Source organism: the organism of the source record quoted next, unplaced genomic scaffold, assembly GCF_019419815.1.
Source record: "Pyrus x bretschneideri cultivar Hongxiangsu unplaced genomic scaffold, Pyrus_bretschneideri_v1 Contig18, whole genome shotgun sequence".
In the NCBI taxonomy this organism is placed as follows: domain Eukaryota; kingdom Viridiplantae; phylum Streptophyta; class Magnoliopsida; order Rosales; family Rosaceae; genus Pyrus; species Pyrus x bretschneideri.
In genome coordinates, this window is record NW_025999479.1 from 3,204,137 (window position 1) to 3,210,136 (window position 6,000).

Sequence of the window (6,000 nt, forward strand, 5' to 3'; positions counted from 1 at the left end):
TTACCTACAAATCATCAGGAAATCATCCGAGTGGTTATAATCACTTTCTGTATCCAAATGGAAATGGGGAATATCACCATAAAGTTCCGATATGAGGTATCTTGTATGTATGGAGGTTATGGGGATGTTTCGGTGAATATTGATCGACTTGATAAGTTAACTCACTTTTCGTTGGTCCAGAGGGACTACATTTTAGACCACTTGGTGAATTTTCTCATTTTTGAATTTATCGGATTTTCTGGCATTTCAATCGACATCTACTTCAACCGTGATTCCATAGTCACCTCCTTGTGCCTGAAAGCATTCCAGTCAACCTTGAGTACGCATCTACCCTACTGCACTTCATATTATCTCTGGGAGAATCGCTTGGACATTGAAGTTTTAGTTGTGACCATTAATTCATCAATTACCCAACAAATACTTTGCTAAACGAATCCTTATTGTTGGTGATTGAATCTCTCGGAAGCTACCGTTGTAGTGAGATGTCATGCATTAATTCCAGTTACCTTGTATTCTAGATTTGATGGACTTGTTTTGACCCTCAAATCCGTGATTGTTCTTTTAACATTCTTAACATAATTTTTTTGCTAAATTCGAGAGAAATTCACTATGAATCTGCTCTTTAAGGCGTTATGAACTACATTGTTCGGTTACATGGTTTGCATGTGACTATTGTATTTCGTCATGATGTGCGGTTTACTTCCAAGTCATTGGAAGCCTACTTGAACGTTATGAGTACTAAGTTTTTGTTTAGTACCACATTTCACCCTCAGACTAACGGCTAGTCTGAACGAACTATCCAGACCTTAGTGAACATGTTGCTTTTATCCGTTCTACAGTTTTAGTAAGATTATAACAAACACTTATCCCTGTTATAGTTGTGTATAACTACGGTTACTATTTCAATTTTTGGTATAGCTCCGTTCGAGACGTGGTATATAGGGTATATGCATAATACACAATTGGCATAAGAGTATTGCGAACAGGTATTCGAAGGATCGAGTTTATGGTATAGGAAATTGCTTACTTTTGACGATGTCACCCTAGAAGGTAGTACGTGAGCGCGATCAATGCAATATTTGGTTGATTTATGTGTATTTCCCAATATTTGGTTGATTTATATTGCACCATCGGAAATTATTTGCTTGCTTATCGTGACGACAATGAGTTGTTGGTATTGCGAGCTACCGCTAAATTATTCATTGGATTCGTTAAGCAAGTGGATGAGTAGGTTCGTCTACGTTAGTATTGCTATTTATTTATTCATTATTTATTTATTGTTTGGACTTGACCCAAGTTACTACACACATATCTTCAGTGTACGTGACGCTACGAGTGTGTAATTGAAAAATCATTTCTATGTTTAGTTTTGATTTTAGTATAACTATTTTAATTTTACATTATTATAATTTTGACGTTATGTTGTTGTTGTTGTTGTTATTATTATTATTATTATTATTATATATAGGATGCTTTTAAGGGAAGGGATCCCCATTTTTTTTTTTTAAATGGGAATTAGTTGTGGGGTCCACACCACATCGAATTTTAACGATCAAAACCATCCATTTTTCAAGTTGTACCGCATAGATCATCCTTGCAAAATATTAGCCAAATCGGAAATATTTAAGACATCTAATTGGGTTCAAAGAAATGAACGTGTACTTTGTTATATAAGAAACAATGAAATTTGATCTTAATAATTAAATTGGTAAATAATTTCTGATTGAATTGAATTTTTACAAGGATGATCTATTAATCGAGACTAACAAAATAGATGGCGGTTCGGATCGTTGAAATTCGATGTGGAGTGGGTCCCACACCTAATCCTCATATATATATATATATATATATATTTTTTTTTTTTCTTTATTTACTTTATGTTCTTATGAAGGGATTATAGTATAGTATTGTACTGAAGAAGTGGGAAAATTTCAGTTTGGAGGCATGAAAGAGGAATCATTGCAATCCGATTGCGACGGAATGACAGTCTCTTTTATGCAACCGCTCTAGCTTGATTTCTTCTTTATATATTTTCTTTCTATCCTTGAGTATTTTATGTTTAGGAACTTATTTCAAATTTTGGGAACGAAATTTTTTTAAAGGTGGGTAGATAATATGGTCTTTAGTTCATACTACACCAAACATGAGTATTTAGACTATCTCTAACCGTTAGGTCAAAACCTAAAATGTAGGTTGTAAACTAATCCAATCTTTGTCCAATGGTTAGACCTAAATTGAGTTTTGGGTTAAAACCTAAAATTTGAGCAAATTTAACCAAGAATTTAGGCCAGGTTAAAAGGTTGGCCCACCAAATTTAGATTTTAAACTATTCAAATCATTCTCCAATGGTTAGATCTAAAATAAGTTTTGGGTTAAAATCTAAAATTTGGGTCATTTTAAAATTTTAAATACATTGAATTCAAGGACTGAGATCAAATATGAGCAATCTAATGGTAAAAAAAAATCTAAAACGGTCGAGTTAGATCCAACAGCTAAAACAATTATAAAAAAAATATTTAAATCAAAATTCATCCAAAAACTTTGTAAGTATATGTTTCATTGGTTGGTTTAGTGAATTTTCAACTTTTCTCGAAATCTAAATATTTTTATGTCCCTAAATTTTATTTTGAAAAAAGTTACTGAAAAAAAAAATTTAACTTAAATTCATTCTTTAATAATTTCAGGTTAATATTTTAACCTAGAACTATTGGAGCAAAAAAAAAAAAAAAAAAGGTTTTTAGGTTAAAAATATTAGTTTTTAACCAAGGGTTGGCAAGAGTCTTCTTTTTTCTTAGCAAATGATAGTATCTACACTAATGGGATTGGAAGCAAGTCAAGTCTTACAATAGGCTTGCCATAATAATGTGGTTAAACTTTGTTTTTGGCGAGAACCAAATTTAAGATATCTCACTTACAAGTGAAGAGGAATACCACTAGACTGTAATACTAAATGGCGGATTGGAGATGGTCTTAGAGAGTAGTATCTGATGCACAAATTAGTATATTCGACAAAAATAGTCAGAGCAGTTCGACATACTAAGAGCTAGTTTGGTATTGTTGTTCTTTGTAAAATAATTGCTTCTGTTGTGCTGTGCGAACAAGCAACTGTAAAATAAAGTTGTTGAGAATTTTGTATATTTTTTTATTTTTTGTAAAAGTGTTTTTAACAAAAAAAAAAAAAAACAGTGTTTGAATCTTTGGTAAACTTTTATATAAATTGTTGTAAACATGTTAAATGACTAAAAAGTATATGATATTTTATATGATATACTAATTGTCAAAGGGAATAATGTAGGACAATGATTTTAATTTTGTAATATATATGGGATATACTTTTCTATGTTTTTCTACTGTCATTGACAACAATATTTTTAAGAAAACGTTTTTTTTTACTAAACAAATTTGATGTTCAAAATTTTTTAATAAATTATTTTTTTAGAAGCACTATAATTCCAAACCAGCCGACATGAAATCTTTGTGTTGAATTTTATCATCTTGAGAGACAAACTCACCCACGTAATTCCCTGTACCAATTAAGAGCAACTCCAGCGTTGGAGCCCTCCCCCCAGGCAATGCACTATTCAATCCACCTAATGAATAGTAACTGCCCTTAATGAACAGTAATAGCCCTGGCAATAGCATTTGCATCTCCACCGTTACACTTCAATAGCCCTGGCAATAGGCAATAAAATATTAGTATTTTTTTTATTTATAAAATAATACAAAATAATTTTAATTGTAATATCGGATAAGATTTTTAATTATTTTCGTTGCGCTACGTGTCATTATCTGAAGTATTATTAAATAATACAAAATAATTTTATTTGTAATTTCGGATAAGATTTTTAATCGTTGTCGTTACGCCACTTGTCATAAAATCCGAAAAGACAATTATTGGGGATGGATTTCCGATAAATTTTTTAATCGTACTCGTTATGCCACGTGTCATTATCTGAAAATACAATTATTGGTGATGGATTTCTGATAAGATTATTAACCAATTACGTCGCGTCACGTGTCATAATCTGTTCACAAACTTTGAGGAGAGAGTTCCATCAAATTTTTAATGAATGACAGCATGCCACGTGTCATAATCTGTTCACAATCTTTGAGAATAGATTTCCATCAGATTTTTAACGAATGACAGCATGCCATGTGGCATTATGTACAACCTAATCCTTTCTGAATCTTCTATATAATCCACCATCCATCCTTACAAATCTCACACCAATTTTCTCAAGATCTCTATCATTATTCATAGTTTCTGCTTCCTTCTTCACAAAAATCTGTATCATTATTCATAGTTTCTGCTTCTTTCTTACAATGTCTTCTTCTTCCTCAAGGATGATGTGGGAATTCGATCAGGAAGAGGAAGAATTGTTTAACCAATCAGAAGCAATGTTCAATCAATAGGGGGTAAAAAATGATTTATTTTTTGCACCGGTTGAATGATTTATTTTTGCTTTTGGTTTTGGCAGCGTACCAAGCTTGTGCTTGAAGTTCCTACACAATGAAAATAAGTAACAAATAAATAATACAAATAAATAATCATAATGAAAATAAGTAACAAATAAATAATTATAATGAAAATAAGTAACAAATAAATAATACAAATAAATAATTATAATGAAAATAAGTAACAAATAAATAATACAAACAACATAATTATAATGTAAGTAGGTAACAAATAAATAATACAGACAATAAATAATAAAATAATGTAGGTAACAAATAAATAATACAAACAATAAATAATAAATTATGTAGGTAACAAATAAATAATACAAACAAATAATTATAATGTAAATTTGGGTATAAAAAAAAAAGCACATATTGTTACCTGATCCGAGTAATTTTCCCCACTTCGAATATTACTACTAGCTTGTGCCAAGGCGTCTCTCCACGTACTAAACGATTGGCTAAGTAATTTCCAACGACTGGACATTGATTTTTTGGTTCTTTGCCCACCAATTTTCTCAAGATAATTGGTATGAATAAGACTCCACATTTCTCGCAACTGCATCTCATTACCCGTAAGCGAACTATGAGTAACTTCAACCCAGCTAGTACACAACGCAACATCTTCAATAAGCGACTAATTCGTACCTGCACCAGTGGTCATTTTGTTGAAAAAAATTGGATTCAAACTTTGAGACAAAGAAAGGAATGTGATTGAAAGTAGTTGAGAAAATATGAAATTGTTGTGTAAGGTAGATGATAATGAGAAGGTATTTATAGAAAAGTAAAAACAATTTTTTTTACAATTTTTTTCAGAGTTTTCAGATTTTTTTTTGAATTTTTTTGAATTTTTTACAATTTTTTTAAATTTTTATTCAATTAATTAATCTCTGCCGTTGGATATAAAAAAATTTGAATTCCAACACTCCAGATTGTGCCACGTGTCACAACGGTAACTTTTCTTATTTTTAAAACTATTTTTTCTTTTATTTTTTTATTTATAAAGAATATTAATATCCACCGTTGATCTCAGATTGAACGGTGGATATTAAATCTGACTTTTTTATTTTTTTTGACCGTTGAGATCGAACGGTCCAAATTAAATAACCGTTGAGATCTAACGGACCGTGGGAAGCCACGTGGCTTCCCAACGGTAACTGACAAATTTTTTTTTTTTTTTTTTTTTGATTTTGTGTCGGCGACGCGCCCCCACATGCTAGTGGGGTGCACGCACCTGACACAAAAAAAATTAAATATTGCGCTGACGCCAGGCTGACGTCACATGGCCTCAGGCTCTCGAGCTGGCAATTCCCCACGAGCCCGGAGCTCGGGCCTCCACCTTCCCTCGGGCTAGCCCACGCTGGAGCTGATCCATCGGGCCTCGGGCCCTTGTTCTGTTCCCTGTCCCCCGAGCTATAGCCCACGCTGGGCTTGCTCTCAAGGCACTTGTCCTTTTTTCTAAAGAAAAACATTTAATCATCTACCGTCTCAAAGTCGAACTCCCTTTGAACTTTGACATGATGATGGTCCGAGACCTTTCTC